Source organism: Jaculus jaculus, chromosome 18, assembly GCF_020740685.1.
Source record: "Jaculus jaculus isolate mJacJac1 chromosome 18, mJacJac1.mat.Y.cur, whole genome shotgun sequence".
Classification (NCBI taxonomy): Eukaryota; Metazoa; Chordata; class Mammalia; order Rodentia; family Dipodidae; genus Jaculus; species Jaculus jaculus.
This window is the reverse complement of record NC_059119.1, coordinates 28,847,822-28,869,567: the sequence shown is the minus strand read 5'-3', so window position 1 is coordinate 28,869,567 and position 21,746 is coordinate 28,847,822.

The window sequence follows — 21,746 nt, the reverse complement described above, 5'->3', positions numbered from 1 at the left end:
GGTCTGACACCCTAAGATGGCATGTGGTAGGGTGGCTGCCCAGCCTCACACCTGGACACTAGGAAGTGGGTGGGTTGTGTGTGAGCATGTGAACGTGCATGCATATAGGCAGGGACTCAGCATGAAGGTCAAGTTCAGAACTGCTCAGTGGGCTGGTGAGCACGGTCTCACTAGAGGAGTACCAGCATGCCCCTTAATTTCCAAGAGTGGCAGCTGGCTTCATTCCTTTCCTCCAGGCTTCTAGGAGAGGAAGGTGGATGGAGGCCCTGGTGCTTCCTCAGGTCTCCTGGGGACTCCCTGACCAGTTGAGAGTCTGGGGCCTAAACCATGTTGTGTAGCTCAAACCAGGTGGGTTCAAGATAAAAGGAGGTGGGCAGGGAAGGAGTTTCATGATAACTGAGCATCTAACATGGCCACCGCCAGTGCGAATGGCGAGTGGTCAGCCTGCGGTCACTTTTTCGCTTGGGTATAGCAATCCTCATCTGAAAGCATGAAACCGGACGGGAAAAGTGACCTTATCAAGACCACGTAAGGGGCTGGGAGCAGCCCCTTGTGGGTCCTGACCTATCTGGTCCATCACCTTCTAGAAGGGACCCCTAACACATGCAGATTCTATCTACATCAACATAAGCTCACCCCGAAGGGTCAGAGCCCAACTTCTACAGGAACAAAAGGGCACGGAAAATGAATGATAAAGGGTTGGGTTTGGTTTCACGTACAGAATTCAGGACCCCTGACTGTGACCAGCTGGGCTGAAGGACCTTTGCCTTGCTGGGAGCCCTGAGTGGAGTTGGCTCTTGCAGCTATGGTATATGGTCTCAAGAAGGAAGATTGAGTGGCTGGAGAGATGGCTTATTGGTTAAGGCGCTTGCCTGCAAAGCCTAAGAACTCACTTTCGAATCTCCAGATCCCACGTGGCTAGATGCAGTGAGGCAAGCATGCATTCTCTTGCATGCGCCACTAGGGGGAGCACACATCTGGAGTCTGTTGGCAGCAGGCTGAAGGTCCTGGCACACCCATTCTCTCTTTCTCAAAAATAAAAATAAGGGCTGGAGAGATGGCTTAGTGGTTAAAGCACTTGCCTGCAAAGCTAGAGGACCCAGGTTCGATTCCTCAGTACCCATATAAGCCAGATGCACAAGGGGGTGCATGCATCTGGAGTTCATTTGCAATGGGATAGAGGCCCTGGCACACCCATTCTCTCTTTGTCTATCTCCCCTCTCTCTCTCTTTCTCTTTCTGCTTGCAAATAAATAAAAATAAAAATAAAAAAACAGAAGGAAGACTGAAGAGAAAATAAGATGTTTAAAGACGTCCTGTAATGGGAATGGAGCTTTGGTTACAATTATAGTCCCATCCAAATTCCCCAGGAGCTTGCAAAGTGGGCCTGTTATCCTCATTTTATGGATAAGGAAACTAGACTGGGAAAGGCTGAGTAACTTGTTCTGGGACACACAGCTAAAGAAGGGGATGGAGTTGGGGGAAGTCTCCCACCATGCTTCTCCCTACCAGAGCTACTATAAGGAACTGTGCTTGGAGGGATGCAAACGTGGAGGCCAGCCCTGCTGATACGGTTCCAGATATGAGTAGGTCCAGGCTAGCTGGTAACCAGGACAGAGACAGGCAGTTCATGCTGTGAAAGAAAGCTGCTGCCTGCTCCCAGGACTCCTGGGGCGCATCTGTTCAGGGTGGAGCAAGGTGACCTGCATACTGTGATTTCCTCTGGGCTGTCTATGCCCAGCACCAGATGGTTTGTGGGTGGTGGCTACTGGTCTAACTGAACCACTGACCAGCAGGGTCCCTGTCCACCCTCATCCTTGGTGTGGTGTCCTTTGTGTGTTGCCCAAAGCTGAACACCATCCCCAAAACCTCCATCCTGAGACAAAGCGCTCTACTCACCATGAGAGCATCCTCATTAAAGTGACAGGACCTTGGCAAGCGTAACTGCCTGCAGACCAGGCATGGGCAGCACGTAGGGCCTTCTCTGGGGGTGCTCTTGCTTACTTTCAGGGAGAGGCTGTGAGATAGAAGGGGGAAAAAATGCTCTCATCTAGCAGGGTCTGTCCTCTGCAGACACCAGATGCAAACTTGGAAGCCAGCTGATCATTCTTGCTCTGAAAGGGACGGTGGCACAGGGTGGAGGGGCCCTGAGTGTGCCAGCTCCACCCCTGCCTTCCTGCTAGGGCATGGCTCTCACCTGCATGGTCCCCTCATCTCCTGGGACTGGGCCTCTGACCTTGAGGAAGCCCTTTGCTGACCCTGCACCTGCCCTCTGGCTCAATTCGTTTATTAATAGGCCCATTTCTCATCTTGCTCGGTCCAGGGCTCCACACCCAAGTAGCAGATGTAACCTCAGGATTCCCTCCCTAGCCAAGGACAGAACAGGACCCGGTGGCTCCCAGGGCTGAGGGATGAGATCACAGGTCTTCCTGCAAATAGCACCTCAGGCTCGCAGTCAGACGCCATCAATCCTGGGCGGTGACCTCCGTGGGGCTGTCAAAGCGCAGTACGCGAGAGTGGCTGGGAACACGGGGCCTTGGTCTCCTACAGTTCTAGAGGCCAGAATCCGGAAATTAAGACAGGAGCAGGATCATGTGTCTGCACCGGAGGCTCCCTCCTCGCCTCTCCCTCCTCGGGTCGTCTCATTTGTTCTTGGACATAGGCTGCACCCCTTTGACCTCTGCTTCCTTGTCACAAGGTCTCCTCCTTCCTGTCTCTCAACAGTCCTCTATCCATTTATGAAAACATACTTGTCATGGCATTGGGTTTAGGCCCAGCAGGACAACTGCTTCAACTCAGAATTCTTTTTTTTTTAAATTAAATTAACTTTATTTACTTATTAAGGAGAGTGAACAAGAGAGAGAGCGAGAGAGAGAGCAAGAGAGAAAGACAGGGTGAGAAAGAATGGTGTGCCATGGCCTCTTGCCACTCCAGACAAACTCCAGATGCATGTGCCACCCTGTGCATCTGGCTTTATGTGGGTAGTGGGGAACTGAACCAGGGCTGTCGGCTTTTTGAAAGTGAGCTCTTTTAATTGCTTAGCCATCTATCCACTCCCTCTCCTCAACTCAGAATTCTTTTTGTAAAAGTTTTATTTATTTAGTTAAGAGACAGTAGCAGATATAGAGAGAGAATGGGCGCACCGAGGTCTCTAGCCACTGCAAACAAACTTCAGACGCATGTGCCACTTTGTGCACCTGGCTCTCGTGGGTCCTGGGGAATCAAACCTGGGTCCTTAGGCTTTGCAGGCAAGTGCCTTAAGTGCTAAGCCACCTCTCGCCCTCAACTCAGAATTCCTAGCACCATCTGAAAAAATTTCCAAATAAGCTCACAAGTCCAGGTTCTGGGGGTTCGGATGCAGAGCTGTTTTAGAGGGAGAGGGACAACCATTCAGTTCACCTCAGCATGTCAGAGATGAAATTCACTAAGATGATCACTGACAGGTGCATTAAACCAGGCAGGCTGGGAAAGGATATATGAGAGACATGCAGGGTGCCCGGTGCCTGCTTCCTGCTGTCTAGGGTGCCCTGGGCCACCTAGGTGGTGCTGATTTTGAAGGAGACTCATCAGTGGTGACTAACACCGACTAATCCGAGGGCTTGGGATCAGGCTGGGCATCGTCTTGGGCTCGGCAGTGGCCGAGCTTGTGGGTCAGCCACCAAGCTATCAGCTGGATTAGTGAATCGTCAATAGATCCGGTTGAGCTGAGACAGCTGGAGTCAGCAGGTCACACAGAGACGCCGGCTGGTTACTCTGGCTCTCGAGGTGACGTGGCATGATTTGCAGCTTGGCTCTCTGCCACTACAATGCTCACAAAGCTGGTCAGTTGTCACTGTGTCCTGCTCTTTGCTGAGTGCAAATGACCTGGGTGTCCTTCTGTAGTGTCTGGGGCTCTGTGCATACGGTGGAAACTTTAAGATAAGATGAGGAAGAATAAGCCCAATTTTCAGCATTGCTGGAATGTCAAAGCTAGGTTCCTTCTAGGCCAGCGTGGGGGTACAGTGCCTGTACCTAGCGGGCACTCATGTGAGTGTTGCTCTGGCTTCAGGGTGGTGGTAGTATCATTTACCCCAGCCTGAACCTGAAACTCCCTTATTCTCTCCCAGTCATTCTCATCTCTCCCAGTCCTACTTCTGGGTTAACCCCTGTCCCCAGCACGCTTCCGCGGTGGCTTCTCAGACACTTTTCCCTGACTCAGGTTCCCCGCTCAGGGCCCTTCCACTGAGAAAAAAAAGTTCTGAATTTTCCCATCTCGCCAGCATGGGTGTGTGGATGATTTGTCACTGGCCCTGGCCCCCAGCAGCCTAAACATCACTCTCCTCTTTCAAGCCATACACCCCAGCTGCTTAAGCTTCTGAACCCCCTTCTCTTCCCAATGCCTGCTCGCCCTGCTCTGAAAAGGTTACCTGCTAGCTGGTAACCTCCTACCTCCTTCCTTCCCATTTTTGGCTTTCATGTCAGCTCTCCTTCCCTGCATTCCTCAGCACCTCACACACACACACACACACACACACACACACACACACACACACACACACACACACTTGGCTACTTGCCTGGTTCCCCCTGCCCACATTGCCGAGGCCCTCAGTAACCTGGTGCTGCCCTAGGTTCTGAGACTTTGCCCATGAACACAGAGCCCCTGGCCTGCTCCGGAGCCTTGTAACTGACTTGAGCAACTTGTTGAGCCTGCATGAATCATCCCACCTCCCTGGCCTTGTTTTCTTTAGCTGTGAAATCACCAATTCTTCAGGTTGCTGTGCATTGTTTAATCCACGCAGGGCCCAGGGATGGTATTGTGTGTGTTCCTCTGTATGGAAGAGTTTGTCCTGGAGTTTACAGCCCACAAGACAAATAATTGTGCTGCTATTTGATGAGCAAACTGTGGGCTGATTTGACGAGGCAAGGAAGGGCACCTCACTAGCTAGGGGCACTGGATGTGCAGCCCCTCCCTTACGAGGCCATGAGCTGGTCAAGCATGAGGATATGCCACAGTCATGGATATCTTTCAGGAAGTGGCACCAGAGGGCTCCCCGAACTCTACAAAGGTCTGCTGAGTGAAGGAATGATTGTACATGTGGATGGCTAGGCAGATGAACAGGTGGATGGATAGATGGATAGCTAGATGAATGGCCGGAAGTTTGCACATGTAGATAGATGGATGGATATACAAACAAATGTTTTTTATTTATTTTTTTGATTTTCAAGATAGAGTTTCACTCTGGTCAAGACTCACCTGGAATTAACTATGGAGTCTCAGGATGACCTCGAACTCATGGCGATCCTCCCACATCTGTCCCTGAGTGCTGGGATTAAAGGAGTGCGCCACCACGCCCGGCGCATACAGACAAACGTATGTGTGCATGCGAATTTTATGTTTATGTAGCTGTACCTGAACAGGCTAATGGATGGAGAGACACATGGTTGCAGAAGTGGACAGGTAGATGAGCAGGTGAGTGAATGGATGGAAGAGGGGATGGATGGTTGGCAAAGTGAGCGGACAGATGGCTAGATGGATGGGAAGATGGACCGACGGACAGACAGGAAAACAGACAGGGAAATGAGCGGAAGGGCGGATGGATGGATAGCCCTGATGGAAGGCATTCTGATAGCGGCTGCACTTAGACTTCATTCATGCTTTTACCTGTTTACAGGTGTGCAACATGATGCAAGGTTCCTGTCCTTATTCGTCTGTTGTTTTAGAAACTTGCCAAGCACCTCGGATTTCTTTCTTCACATGGTATGGTGGCTTGTGCCACAAGGACCTGAAGATTCTGGACGAGTTTCTCACCCATGCCAGTTGCCAGCCCTTTAGGTCAGGAGGGTATTATTACCCTATGTTGCAGCCAGCTTCATGTTGCTACACAACGATCCAAACAGAAACAGCTTATGGGAAAGGGTTTATTTTCAACTTATAAATCCAGGGGAATACCATCAATGACAGAAGAAGCTCGTTCCCTTTCGTAGATCCGAAAAGAGAGACACCAGCAACGGCCAGAGTTCCAACTTATCGCCACACTCCTTAAAGCTGAACTCACGATCTGCTCCCCGCCCGCAAAAAAAAAAAAAAAAAAAAAAAAAAAAAATCTTAGGGCTAGACTCCAAGATCCATCCCTAGTGACATACCTCTTCTCCCATAGAACTCTGCCCACTGGAGACTTAAGATTCAAGCCTGAGCCTATGGGACCACACATTTAAACCACCACATCCTACTAAATCCCTTGTGAGGGGCCCCACTAACTCCACAGTGACTGCCAGTAGCTTAGAGCCTTAAAGCTAGTTCACACTCTCATTTACAAAGTCAGAGGCTACAATTCTCTCAAAGCCAGGCCTTCAGCCAGGTTAAAAAAAAAATGCCAGGCTGGACAGATGGCTTAGTGGTTAAGGCGCTTGCCTGTGAAGCCTGAGGACCCATGTTCAACGTTCCAGATCCCATGTAAGCCAGACACACAAAGATGAGGCAAGTGCAAGGTCCCACATGCCCACTAGATGGTGCAAGTGTCTGGAGTTCTATTGCAGTGGATGGGGCCCTGCATCTCTCTAAAAAGAATAAATAAATAAAAATACCATCTGCATTCTCAAGACCTCATTATTTATTTTATTTTATTTTATTTATTTGACAGAGAAAGGAGAGAGAGAGAGAGACAGAATGGACACACCAGGACCTCTAGCCACTGCAAATAAACTCCAGACACATGCGCCACCATGTTCATTTGGCTTATGTGGGACCTGGAGAATCAAACCAGGGTCCTTGGGCTCTGTAGGCATGTACCTTAACCATTAAGCCATTCCTCTATTTTTGATTTTGTTTTAAAAGATTTATCTTTATCTATTTATGAGAGAGAGAGAGAGAGAGAGAGAGAGAGAGAGAGAGAGAGAGAGAGAGAGAGAAAGGGTGTGCCGGGGCCTCTAGCCATTGCAAACAAACTCTAGACACATTTGCCACCATGTGCATCTGGCTTATGTGGGACCTGGAGAATTGAACCAGGGTCCTTAGGCTTTGTAGTCATGTGCCTTAACTGCTAAGCCATCTCTCCAGCCCTTTTCTTTTGTTCGCTTTGCATATGTATGTGTGTGTAGCCTGCATGTGTGTGGTCACAAGTGGGTGTGGGTGTGTTTGCACATTGTATACAAGTACATGGAGGCCAGAAATCAGGTGTCTGCTGCTATCACACGCCTCCTTATTCATTGACACGGACTGCTGGTGGAACTTAGAACTAAGTGATTCAGCCCCAGGAACTCCCTGACTCGACCTCCCCAGAGCTGGGATTACAGGTGCGCTCCATCACTCCTGGCGTTGATGTGGGTTCTGGGGATCTAAACCCACACTTTCATGGCAAGCACTTTACTCACTGAGAAAGACCTTCTTGTGTCACTAGAGGCTTGTCGATACCTTAAGACCAATGGAGGCTTTAAGTATACCTGGTTGGTCAGAGACTTTTAAGAGGGGACTTGTCCTTCCTGGTCTCTCATTGGACTGGGGATCACTGATTAGGTTAGTCTAACTAGCCAGCCAGTTCCAAGGATGTCTCCGTTTCCACCTCCCAGTACTGGGATTATAGGTACATGTCACACATCTAGCATTCCTGTGAATACCATGGGTCAAACTCATGTCTTCATGTGTGCACAGCAAGCGCTTTGCCAACTGGCTACCTCCCCAGCCTTAGTTGGCATTTGGCAAATTCTGTGAGGCTGTGTTGATACCAATATGAAGGGTTGAGGCAAGTAGTGCATTTGGGAGAAATTATAGGGAGGCAGAATTTAAGATGAGGGATGGGAAGAGAGGAAGTGAAAATCAGTTTAAGGCTGCATTCTGAGGTTTCCCATACCTAACAGGTAGAATTGGCATGTTATCTGACAGAAATCTGCTAGAGAACTTTCTGAAATACTTCTTGGTACCAATTTTTCTAGAGCATATACCTTTTTATTGCTGGGGGGAAAAATGCCAGGCCATCCTGGTGTGGTAGTGTACACTGTCAATTCCAGCACTTGGGAGGCAGAGGTAGGAGGATCATCAGGAATTTGAGGCTACCCTGAGACTACATAGTGAATTCCAGGTCAGCCTGAGCTGGAGTGAAACCCTACCTTGAAAAACCAAAGGAAAAAAAAAAAAAAAGCCCAGACCAAAAGCAGCTTATGGAATGTAAAAGTTTATTTCAGCTGACAGTTCTGAGGGGAAGTTTCATCATGGCAGAGAAAGTGTGGCCAAGCAGACAGCCAGAGCATTGCACCTTGTCACAGCAACAGGAAGGTGGCAGCAAGAGAGAGTGTTGTAGTTAAATTCTTGTTGCTGGGGCAAAACACCCAACCAAAAGTAGCAAGGAGTTTATTTTGGCTTATAGTCCTTCAAGGGGAAGCTTAGCCAGGACCAGCTAGTACATCACTAAACATCACTTCTTGCCACACACTTGGCAGAAAACAGTAAGAGAGTAATCTGAGCTAATACTGGCAAGGGGGAATTGCCTAGACTACCCCTAAGCTTTTTCCCATCAACACAACTCCTACACAATGGCTCTCACCTTTCCACCAACTGGGGACCAAGCATTCAGAACGCATGAAGCTATAAGGGGACATGTGATTCAAACTGGCAAGGAGGCTAGGCTATAAAGTCCCAAGGTCCACCCCAGTAACCTATGTCCTCTAAGGATCCACCTCCCAAAGACTCAACAACACCCTTTCAAATTGTCACCAGTTAGGGACCAAGTACTCAAAATACATGAAGCTATGAGTGACATCTCATTTAAACCATTACACATGCTTCCACTGTGCAGCTAGATTCCAAGCGGGAGGAATGAGGCCATAGCAGATAAAGACTGAGGCAAAGACTATAACACTGCAGGGAAATACCAGCTCCTACAAGTCCATGTCCAGCTTCTGGGCTGCTGATGGGATCATCTGGGACGCAAATGATGGCTCGACCCTTCCATCTCATCTGCCTGGTGCATACACGGCCTTTTTTCTTGGTCTGGCTCTACTCTATGTGCCTAGAGCGTTCCTCAGCAGACATGGAATGGTTGTAGAATCGCCAACATCTTGGGGTCTCCACTGAAAATTAAACTTCATTATCACAGCTTCATGAAACAATACGTAGCAGGTACAGATGGAGCTCTTGGGTGGGTTATGTATGCAGTTGCAAAAGTGAAGCCTAAGCTGCAGTGGAGACCCCAAGGATGTTGGAGATGCCAGAAACACGGTCAATCTGCTGAGGGAATCTGCAGGCACAGTAAAGACATCCCAAGAGAGAACCATGTATGCTGTAGGCATATAGCCACTCCAGCCCACTGGAGCCCATGTGATGCAATCACAGGCCCTAGCTGCCAGGCATGGAGCTACATTCAGGTCTTGGTGTTCATCTTGTATTTTGTTTCTTGTTATCCTCTTATTTCTTCTCTTTGTAATGAGTATATTTGCAGGTGACATTGTGTGTTGGAAGTATGTAACTTGCTTGATTTTATGAGGCCTCACAGTTAAGAAATTTCCTTGAGACTCAGAAGAGACTTTGGATTTATGAGCAGTTGAAATCATAAGACTAGGGGCTCTTTTGAAGTTGGACTGAATGCAATTTACACTATGAGGTGGTCAAAAGCCCTTGGGGTACAGAGGCCACAGGCTGTATTTCAACAATTAATTCCCATCTCTGGTGGCACAATTTTTTTTTATTTTAATTTTTTTTATTGACAACTTCAATAATTCTAAACAATATCCCATGGTAATTCCCTTCCTCCTTCCCCTTTCAAACTCCACTCTCCAGTATATTCCCTACCCCTCTCAATCAGTCTCTCTTTCATTTTGATGCCATGGTCTTTTCCTCCTGTTAGGATGGTCCTGTGTAGGTAGTGTCAGGCACTGTGACGTCATGAATATCCAGGCCTTTTTGTGTCTGGGGGAGCACATTGTAAGGAGTCCTACCCTTCCTTTGGTTCTTACATTATTTCTGTGGTGGCACAGTTTTTTGAGGTGTTGTACCTTTAGGAAAAAGTGGGTCACTGGGAAGCCAAACTTGAGGTCTAGAGCCTATCCGACCCTCGCCTTTCTCTGCTTTGTGACCTGTTGAGATGTGAAGGGTCCTGACCACGTGCTCTTGCCCTGCCTTCTGTACTATGGTGGACTCTATCTTCTCATCATGAGGCAAAATAAATCTTTCTGCCCTTATTAAAAAAAAAACCTACTTAGTTATTCTTTGATTTGTTTCCTTGGCATTTTATAATTTATAGCATATAACCCTGCATATGCTTTGTCTAGTTTATATCCAAATGTTTCATTTCCTTTGGAGTAAGTACTAATGGTACTGTTTCTAATTTTAATTTCAAGCCTTATTTGTGTATGTAGAAATGCAGTTTATTTTTGTGTATTGACCTTGCATTCTTCAATTTTGCTGAATTCACTTATTCTAGATTTTTTTTTTGTTTGTTTGTATATTCCTTGGTATCATCTGTGAAGATAATCCTGGCATTGGTGAATAGGGACAATTTTATCTCTTCATTTCTAATCTGATTGCTGTGTTTCTTTTTCTTTCTGGAAATATTTACTTAAATGTTTTAATAAGAGTAACAGAGTTGCTCCTAGACACCTGTGGAAGATTGTTCTTAGGACCTCTCAGATAACAAGATCTGTGGATTCTGAAGTACTTTCTTTGTTTTGTTTTTATTAATGCAAGAGACCAAGACAGCAAGAGAATTGGCATGCCACGGCCTCCAGCCACTGCAATCAAATTCCAGATGCCTGCGCCCCCTTGTGTACACGTGCAACCTTGAGCGCTTGCTTCACCTTGCGCGTCTGGCTTACATGGGACCTGGAGGGTCAAACATGAGTCCTTAGGCTTCGCAGGCAAGCATCTTAACCACTAAGCCATCTCTCCAGCCCTCAGGTTCTTAATATAAAATGCTGTAGTATTTGCATATAATCTATGCACATATACTTCACATCTCTTCAAATTACTTATACATGATAGTAGTGTTTAACAACAGCAGAAGCAACAGCAGCAACAACAGAGACAACAAGGTCCTACAAAGTTAGTAATAGAAAAGAGCTACCTAATTTACAATGCAGACACTGTGTAAATAGTTGTTATTATATACTGTTTTGGAGAATGGTGATGAAAAGAAGTTCTATCATATCTCCCCAAGATAGCTCATGTGTACTATTTGTTGGATTTGCAGATAAGGGAGGCTTGCTGACCTTTAAATTTTATAGTAGAAATTTTCTATGTAGCTTACAGTATACAATATTCTTATACCTATAAGTTTGTTTTCAATGACATGCGCATGTATATTTAAGCAGTTTTGTGATTTATGAAATATCCTTATTGAATTTAGGGCTAAAAAGTATCACTCACCAAAAATTTTATCTGTTTTCTCACAGCAGAAAGACAACTGAACTTGAAGTTTTTGTTTTCTTTTCTTATTTTTTTTTACAATGGATAGAATTTATATTATTATAGAGAACAGAGGTAAGGAGAATAGATACTATGTTTTGTTTCTGATCTCTACAGGAAAATGCCTCCCTTAAGCAAGGTGTTTCCATTGGGAATTTTTAAAAATTCATTTACTTTTTAAATTAGCATACAACAAATTAGATTTCATTATGGTACTTTGCAAATTTTTTTTTGATTTTTTTTTTTTTTTTTTGAGGTAGGGTCTTATTCTGGCCCAGGCTGATCTGAAATTCACTACGTAGTCACAGGCTGGCCTTGAACTCATGGTGATCCTCCTACCTCTGCCTCCCAAGTGCTGGGATTAAAGGTGTGCGACAGCATGCCTGGCCTGATTTTTTGTTTTGTTTCCTTTCCCACTCTTCTCCTCAATTCACTTCCTCTTTGTGACCTCCCCCCAGATAGCCTCTTTTCTGCTTTCATGAACTATGTTTCCAGTGGGAATTTTTAGTAAATGCTTTTAATAAATTTGTGGTGGTTCTTTTCAATTCCTAACTTGCTTAAAGAATGTTTTTTTTTTTTCCTTTTTAAACAATATTATCATATATGGGTGTTACATTTTTCCCCATAACTGATGTAATTATGTTATAATTTTTATTTATTGTTGATAGGATAATTATACTTATTTTCCATACTTGTAATAAATGCCACTTTGTCATTGCATACAAATCTTTTGGTACATCTTTGAATTAGATTTTCTAACCCTTTGATGAGGGCTTTTTCACCTCTATTCCCAAAGATACTAAAGTGTTTTATTCTTCTGATATATTTTTCAGATGTGGGTATTGAGGTCATATTGAAATCATACAATGAATTGGAAATTGTTGCTCTTTTACTATCTCAGTGAGAATGTATAAAGTTGACATAACTTGAAGTATTTGATAGTTCCTCTAATAAAAGCCAGGATATGTACATTGGGGAAATTTTAAATAACAAATTAAATTTATTTAATGGTTATGGACTATTCTTCAGGTTATCTGTTTCATCCCAGTTAATTTTTTTTTTTTTTTTTTTTTTTTTTTTTTGCCATGTTGGGGATTAAAGCCAGGGTCTTACCCATGCTAGCTCAGCACTTTATCACCAAGATTGATGCTGGCTTCAAGGACTGAGTTAATTCTCACAAGACTTTATTATTTTATGTGAGGCCACCCATGCACTTAGCCCCTTTGTTCAGGTGGCTGCTCTCCTTCCTGCTTCCCTGCCCTCACAAGAGACCAAACTCGGGACCTTGAATTGTCATGTGAATGCAACTCACTTTCCCTTATTGCCAGGCTTGCACACGGCACATCAACTTGCTGTTGCTTCTCTCCTCTGCACAAAATGCAGAGTTTGTGGAACCCACCAAAGAGTACCTCGTTGCTCTGCCATGCACTCAAACCATGCTCCACACAGCTGACCTGAGTTGGTGGCCATGTTTAATCATTTTTCATCACTACTAATGAAAATAGCATTGCCTTTGGCAAGGTAGTCAAGCTGCCCAAGAAATGAATTCCGAGTCCCAGGTGAGAACTCTAGACCTGGAAGGTCTTGGATCAACTAATGACACACCTTGTGCACATTTTAAGCCTCCCAATAATGTCCATGCATGTGGTCTAATGATACTATGGAGACTCCGGGATTGGTACATATATTAGTCACTGTAATTAAAACCCTGGAGTTATATTATATGTTATTTGTATGGCAGTTTGTGATGTGTTTAATGCTCCCAGTTTCAAAATTATTAAAGCTACTGTCCCTGGGCTGGCCAAGGGACATGCAAAGTAAGAATATGATCTCATTCCCCATCAAGGGGGCAAATGGGGAGGAAGGGTCTTGTGGGAGTCTCTTATAAAGAGACCAAATGCCAAATAAAAGAATTCCAGCTGTGCAACAGAAAAGTTGAATGGTTTGTTAGGATCATTAATATTGCAATGAAAACTAATTAAACCTGGAGCTAGAAGTTCATTAGTGGTTTGGAGCCAAGGATTCTTCTTCTGCAGTGCCAGTTAGTGCAACCCAGTGTAACTTGGAAAGGTGTCAGCTGGGCTTGGAGATCACGTGGCTGTCCCCTGCTGCAGCCTCTGGAATTGGGCTGGCACCAGTGAGAGGCATGGGTGTGCAGGAACTGAAAGACTCTTTGGGTTACTCGAAGTGCCCTTAACCTCTCTCCCCAAAGAGACCTTGATACCTGTCTGGGCTGGGCACCTCTTGCAGCCTACTAAGAATACACTTTGTGAAGAGGGAAGCGGGGAGGGATAGCTTATTTTCCAGTGTGACCCACTCCAAACCACTTGCAATGAAAGAGGTTTTGACTGTAGTTTGGTTTGACTGAAGCACTTTCGCATATTGTCTCATTTGCTTCTCACAGAGTTGCTTTATCACGTCTCCTCAACTTGGTTGCCCAAGAGAGGGAAGGTTTGTTGCTGCCTGAGAGATTTTTTTTTTTAAATTTTTATTTATTTGAGAGCGACAGACACAGAGAGAAAGACAGATAGAGGGAGAGAGAGAGAATGGGCGCGCCAGGGCCTCCAGCCACTGCAAACGAACTCCAGACGCGTGCGCCCCCTTGTGCATCTGGCTAACGTGGGACCTGGGGAACCGAGCCTCGAACCGGGGTCCTTAGGCTTCACAGGCAAGCGCTTAACCGCTAAGCCATCTCTCCAGCCCTAAATTTTTAATTTTATTTTATTTGAGAGCAACAGACACAGAGAGAAAGACGGGGAGAGAGAGAGAGAGAGAGAATCAACACGCCAGGGCTTCCAGCCGCTGCAAATGAACTCCAGATGCGTGCGCTCCCTTGTGCATCTGGCTAACGTGGGTCCTGGGGAATCGAGCCTCGAACCAGGGTCCTTAGGCTTCACAGGCAAGCGCTTAAGCACTAAGCCATCTCTCCAACCCAGATTTGTTGGTTTTTATTTGTGTGTGTGTCTGTGTGTGATGCATTACGTGTGATGCATGTGATATGTGGTGCAGGCACGTGTGTGTGTGGCGAATAAGCTTGTGTGTGTACATATGCATGTACCCCACACAAGTGTGTGCAAAGGCCAGAGGAGAATGTCGGGGGATCCTTTCACTGCATTTCTGCCACTGCAAACAAGCCCCAGATGAATGTGCCACTTTGTGCATCCAGCTACATGTGGGTACTGGAGAATCGAACCCTGGTCATCAGGCTTTGCAGGCAAATGCTTTGGCCACTGAGCTATCTCTCCAGCCCCCTTATGCCAAGCTTTTTCTGTAGTTCTGGAGACAGGAACTTGGCAGAGGCCCCAAAGGTCCTCATGCTTAAGCAGCAAGCGCCCTCAACCACAGGGCCATCTCCTCAGCCCAGGGAAGGTTTTCTGTGGTAAGCTGGGGTTTCCTGAGAAGCAGATGCTGAGGTGAGCTTAATGGGCAAGACATTTACTAAGGGGAGCCATTGAGGCCACCCCTTCATTCCAGAGTGGGCAGGAGTCAACGTGTGGAACACAGAGGGAGATCAGGCTGTGATCTTGCCGAAGAGAGAATAGCCAGTACTGGGGGAGTCAGGGGCTGAAGTGGCTGCCTCTAGCGTCCCGGGTCATGTCGGGACGGCCAGTTCTTCATCCTTTGTGGCTCACTGGCCGCTGCTCACCAACAGTATCCCAGCTGTTAAGCCCTCCCTGGAAGGGGACTTGGGGAGGCATATCATAGTGTCCTGGGCAGTCTGGTCGCCATAATCTTCTTCGATCCCAGTAAGTACCTGGCACATAGTAGGGCTTCAATAGGGGGACTAAGTTGAAGCTTGAGACATGGGACGTAAACAGCACAGCTAGAATGGAGAGGAGGCTCTCTAACTCCCGCCCCATGGACTAAGCTGTTTTATTAACATTAAGCTTGTAACTTGGGATTCTAGCCACCCAGCTGAAGTAGGTGTCACTGAGACGGATCTTAGAGTCCTCAGAGGCGTGACGCTGGGGGCAGATCTGATTCCAGCCCAATGGTGTCGAGAGAGCAGTTGAGCTCTGGCTATTCCAGTTTGTGGGGCTGGCTGTTGGTGGTTCTTCTCTCTGCTTGGACCTGTGAAAGAGAGCCAGCTGCTTCCTCCATGGGTGGAACTTCCCCTGGATCTGTAAACTTGACATAAATCCCTTCCTCCCATAAACTATCTGGTTGGATGCTCATCCCGGCAATGTGGAGCTGACTATAACAGCTGGAAAAAGCTCCAACCCTCATGCCAGCATTCCAGTTTGGCATCAGGAAGGATACAGATGGTAGGGGCCATGGATACTCTTCCTAGTTGCAACAGGTTTCCCAGCATTCTCACACAACCATCCCTTCCCATCCCATTGGCCAAGATAAATCACATGATTACCTTTAAGTGCTAGTACAGATTGTAGTGGATGCTTTTTCTCCTGCCAAACAAAAAACAAAAAACAGGCTCTATGAGTAAGGAGCAATGGAGAATGATGATCATTGGAGACAACCATGGTCTCAGGGGAAGCCAGACAGAATTCCTGTCAGTGCTTGGGTTCTTGTTCCTGAAGCAGTTGTTTTATGAAGGGCTTATACCCGTCATGTGCAGGGGTATGGAGGGAATTTGAGCCTTGTTCTCAGGGAGATTTCCATCTAGTTCTTGCTGGCATGGGCACTCTGCTGCATAGACAAAGCATCTCTCTTTTTAAAAAATACTTAATTTAATTTATTTATTTGAGAGAGGGAAAGAGACAGAGAATGGGCACATCAAAACCTCCAGCCACTGCAAACGAACTCCAGACACATGTGCCCCCTTGTGCATCTGGCTTGCATGGGTTCCGGGGAGTTGAACCTGGGTCTTTTGGCTTTGCAGGCAAATGCCTTAACTGCTAAGCCATCTCTCCAACCCTAAACACAGCATCTCTGGACTCATTTGTTTCTGACTCAGGTATTTGTGACTTTTAAGGCACACACTTACTGATGGTTTTAGCGGTTCTGGGGTTTCTAAGTCTGCAAGTGTGCCCAGTCACCATCAGAAAGCTCAGGGGACTCCTAAAATATGAGCATGACTGGAAACGTGATAGGGTGTGCATGGAGCATGTTGATAGTCTTCGGTTCAGATCTGGGAGGATAGAGACATCAGCTCTCCAAATGGTTGGCTCAGGTTCCTGGTCTCCTGGGTGGAATGGCCGTGCTTGCTCTGCATGGTTGTCCTGAGAATTAGTGACCAACGTGGCTTTTGCTGAGGGCATGCACTTGTCACCTCTGGCAGGCCCGGCATGACTGTCCACACGGGGAGCAGAAGAAGGTGAGGTGGTTTGAATCTGAAACGTCTCCCATAGCCTCATGTCTTTGCTAGTGAGCCTCAAACTTGGTCCCCAGCTGGTGGCAATTTGGGAAAGTTGTGGTGCCTTCATGAAGCAGAGCTTGTTGGAGGAGGTGTGTTGCCAGAGTCAGACCTTGAGGTATGTTAGTCCAGACCTATTAGGTGTTTGGAATTAGCTCACTCTTGCTGCTTCCTCCCTGTTGATGTGACAAGATGTAATGGTCTGGCTGTCTGCTCTTCCATGCTTTCCCCCTCCATGATGAAACTTCCCCTCATGACTCTAAGCCCAAATAAACCCTTTTCTCCAATAAGCTGCTTCTTGTTGGGTCTTTGTTCCAGCAACAAAAAGGTTACTGCTATGTAGCGCCCCTTGGATCAGAGTTGTCTATGACCAGGAAAAGGACGAATCAGATTAAATTGTCTATATTTTCCCTTTCACACAGAAAATCATCTGCTCCATGACTTATTAAGAACCACAAGTCATATCTGGGGTCAATGAGCTAACCCTAAACAAATGTATGGGGACATTGTTGTGAACTGAGCTCCCTTACCAGGCCTCAGCAGACTAGGTCAAGCCAACATGGAGTTCCTTATGCTAAATACCATATAATTGAACTAAAATTTTAAGGAAGTAGCTAGATCCCCAAACATTCCAGCTTCTCATGAAAATACAAAATTCATAGCAATCATTCAGAAAGAGCTCATTCTATCTGATTTAGCCTAAAAAGGAAGTCCCTTCACTTTGAACTTTTGAAGATAAATGAGCTGTTATGACTTGACATTAACTAATCCACATTTTTTATAATGGGGGCAGGTGTGGTAACACATGCCTTAAGTTCTTCTTCTTTCTTTCTTTTGTCCCCCACTAATTAGAAACAGTGAGAAGGAGAGAGAATAGACATGTCAGGACCTCGAGCAACTGCAAATGAACTCCAGACACATGTGCCACCATGTGCATGTGGCTTACTTGGGACCTGGAAAATCAAACCTGGGTCCTGGAATTCACTATGGAGTCTCAGGGTGGCCTTAAACTCAAGGTGATTCTCCTATCTCTGCCTTCCAAGTGCTGGGATTAAAGGTGTGCACCACCATGCCCAGCTTGATCTGATTTTTTAAATTTCTCTCTCTCTCTCTGTGTACAGGAGCATGAGTATTTGTAGGCCAGAGGACAACCTCTGGATGCTGATCCTCTCCTTTCTCCTTTTTTTTTTAATTTTAAATTTATTTTCATTTATTTCAGAGAGAGAGAGAGAATGGACACACTAGTACCTTCAGCCACTGCATACGAACTCCAGATGCGTGCACCACCTTGTGCATCTGGTGTATATGGGTCCTGGAGAATTGAACCTGGGTCCATTGGCTTTGCAAGCAAATGCCTTAATGGCTTGTTTTAGAGACAGGGTCTCTTTTGTTGTTTCTGTTGCTGGAAAGGCCAGTCTAGCTGGCCCATGTGCTTCTGGAATCTTCTGGCTTTGCTTCCCACTGTGGTAGGCATATCAGTGTTACAGAAGAGAACACCACGTTGTTCCGGGCTTCACATGGGTGCTTGAGATCAAACTCAGGCCACCAGGCTTGTTCAGCAAGTGCTTTTAACCATTGAGCTATCTCCCCAGCCTGTGATCTGATTCTTTTTTCCTCAGGACAGATTTGTAGAGTGAACAGCATACATTTTAAGACTCTTAATACAAATACTATCAAATTGTTTCCAGGAAATTTACACAGCTTGTGCACCTACCAGAATTTGTTTTCTTTGGCCCACAACAATACTGAATTGTCTCATTCAACCTTAGAAACAAAACCACAGGCTGGTAGATTGCTCGGTGGGTAAAGTGCTTGCTCTGTAAGCATGAGCACCTTAGCTTAGATCCTAAGCACCCATGGAAAGCTGGGCATGGCGATGCGGTCTGTAATCCCAATACTCCCAAGGAGGTGGAGGTCGGAGAATCGCTGGAAGCTGGTGAGTCAGCTAGCCCGGAGTATTCAGTGGTGAACAACAGTAGACCCTACCCTGCTTCAAAACGATATGGAAGGCAGAGGCTGTCACTGGAGGCTGCCTTCTGACACACACACGTGCCATGGCATGCTTGTGCCTGTGCACACTCACGCACATACACACACGCATACACGCATGAAAGATATTGCCACTTCCGTATGTGCTAGACAGTATCTCAATGCTTTAACTTGCACCCAACTCATTAATAGTGGGACTGAACATCGTGTCATCTATATGTGGTATAGCGGCCCATAGGTCTGTTGGTGTCTGGATTCTTGATGCGTTCTTCCTTTCTGGCTTGTAAGAGTTCTTTGAATAATAAGATGTAGTCAGGTTCTCATTGCTGGCAGAGAAAAGCCCAACTAAGAGAAACTTGGGCGGGGGGAGACTTTATTTTTGCTTACAGAGTAGAGGGGACACTCCATGATGGTGGGGGAAAATGATGGCATGAGCAGAGGGTAGACATCACCTCCTGGCCAACATCAGGTGGACAACAGCAACAGGACAGTGTGCCAAACACTGCCAAGAGGAAGCTGGTTATAACACCCATAAGCCCGCCCCCAACAATACATTGCCTCCAGGAGGTGTTAATTCCCAAATTTTCATCACCTGGGAACCTAAGCATTGAGAACACAAGTTTATGGGGGATACCTGAATCAAATCACCACATGAGACAAATAATTTTTAAAAATATTTTATTTTTATTTACTTATTAATTTGAGAAAGATAGAGAGAGAGAGGGAGAGAGAGAGAGAGAGAGAGGGAGGGAGGGAGGGAGAGAGAATGGGCATATCAGAGCCTCCAACCACTGCAAACAAACTCCAGATGCATGTGCCACCTTGTAAGTACTGGGGTATTGAACCTGGATCCTTAGGCATCCCAGGCAAGCATCTAAACAGCTAAGCCATCTCTTCAGCCCGAGACAACTAATTCTTCACAGTCTTTGTTGAAGAGACATCTTCCCAGTTTGTTCTAGCCTTTCTTTTTTATTTTTACTTTTCTTTTATGGTGCTGGAAATTGAACCCAAAGCCTAATAAACGCTAAGCACCTGCCGTAACACCCAGCTACATCCCAAGACCCATGTTCTCGCCCTTTATTTTTAAGTGTGGTATTTTTGATGCAATCTGTACATGATATATATAGATCATGTTGCTTAATATGTCAGTATTTTCTTTTGCACTATTTTTATTGTTGAATTTACAAGCATCCTGACCACCCTAAAATCAGTAATTATTGACATGCATCACTTCCTTTTTCTAAGGTTTCCTTCATAAATAAAAATACCATTTGATGACTAACCCATTCCTTTCCCCCTTGGGTGTGATGTTCCCTTTATCATCTTCTGAGTCTTCTGTATCTTTGACATTTCTTTCTGTGCATGTTCAGTCTGTTCTATTGATCTGTTTGCACATTCTTTCGCCAATAAAACACTTAATTGTTGGAACCTCACAATACAATTTAAAATTTGGCGGAGCAACTCCCTCTGCTTTTAAAAAAATGTTTCTAACCTTTTTCACTTGTTTATGTTTTAAAGTTTAGAATTATTTTATAAAGATCCACTTCATTAAATATCTTCACTGTTTTTCTATAGTTGTACTCTCTTTTTAATTGGTGAGCAAAGAACACTCACTCATTTGTTCATTTATTGTTGCCTATTAATGAGACCCTATGGCAACATTACAATATACTTGTAATTTCTTTTCTCCATTTATTAAAATATTAGTTTATAGATCCTAGGGACTTTTGTCAGTACTGTAAAAAATATTATTTACTCATTTATTTGAGAGAGAGAGAGGAAGAGGCAGAAAGAAAGAGAGAACTCCAGATGCATGTGTATCCTTGTGCATCTGGCTTACGTGGGTCCTGGGGAGTCAAACCAGGGTCCTTAGGCTTTGCAGGCAAATGCTTTAATCACTAAGCCATCTCGACAGCCCTTTTGTCAGTTCTTTTTGTTGCTGGAGCGCACATGTCACGAGAATTACTGATTATTTTATGCTTTCAAAGTTTAAAATGAAGCCAGGCATGGTGGCACATGCCTATATCCTGATACTCAGGAGGATTGAGAGTTTAAGACCAGCCTGAAGTACATACTCAGACCCCAAAGGACAAAAAAATTATCAAAACAAAAATCTATTGTGAGGAAGTAATTTTATTACAATGTTGTCATGGTTTGAATATGAAATGTCCCCACAGGCTCCTGTGCTGAAGGTTTCGTTCCCAGCTGGTGGTGCTATTTTGGGAGGTTCTGGAAACTTTAAGAGGTAGGGCTTAGTTGGAAGAAGTAGGTCACTAGGGGTTTGGGGCCAATCTTAACCTAGCCCCTTCCTGTTTTTATATGCTTCCTGCCTCACCTTCTCCAGAATCAGCAAAGCCAAGGAGTATGGACTGAAAACTATGAGAAGCTGATCAAAAATAAATCCCTCCTCCCTTTAAGTATTTTCCTCAGTACTTTGTCACAGTGGTGAGAATTCTGATATATATACCTTTTAAAATAATTTAATTATTGCTGGTGTTTAATGGTGCTCCTTTCAAAATATTTTATTTTATTTATTTGAGAGAGAGAGAGAGAGAGGAAGAGGCAGAGAGAAAGAGAGAATGGGCATGCCAGGGCCTCCAGCCATTGCAAACAAACTCCAAACACATGTGCCCCCTTCTGCATCTGGATTATGTGGGTCCTGGGGAATCGAACATGGGACCTTAGACTTCGCAGGCAAACACCTTAACAGCTAAGCCATTTCCCAACCCCCCAAATGGTGTCCTTACTTTGTGTTTATTTTCTTTGCACTCAACAGTCATGGATTTTCTGGGTTTTTTTTTTTTTTTTTTTTTTTTTTGGTCAACCTTCTTGAGTCTCATTAGTTTATGATTGTGTTGACTGTAAATTCCATGCTTATCTTGTCTCCTGGAATCCTTCCACTCTCATTCCCCATGTCTCACTACACTAGTTAGAACCACCAGATCCATGGTTACTCACCCTGGTGATAGAGCGAGTCTCTTCATTTAATTAATTATTTTTGAGGTAGGGTCTCACTCTAGCCCCGGCTGGCCTGGAATTCACTATGTAGTCTCAGGGTGGCTTTGAACTC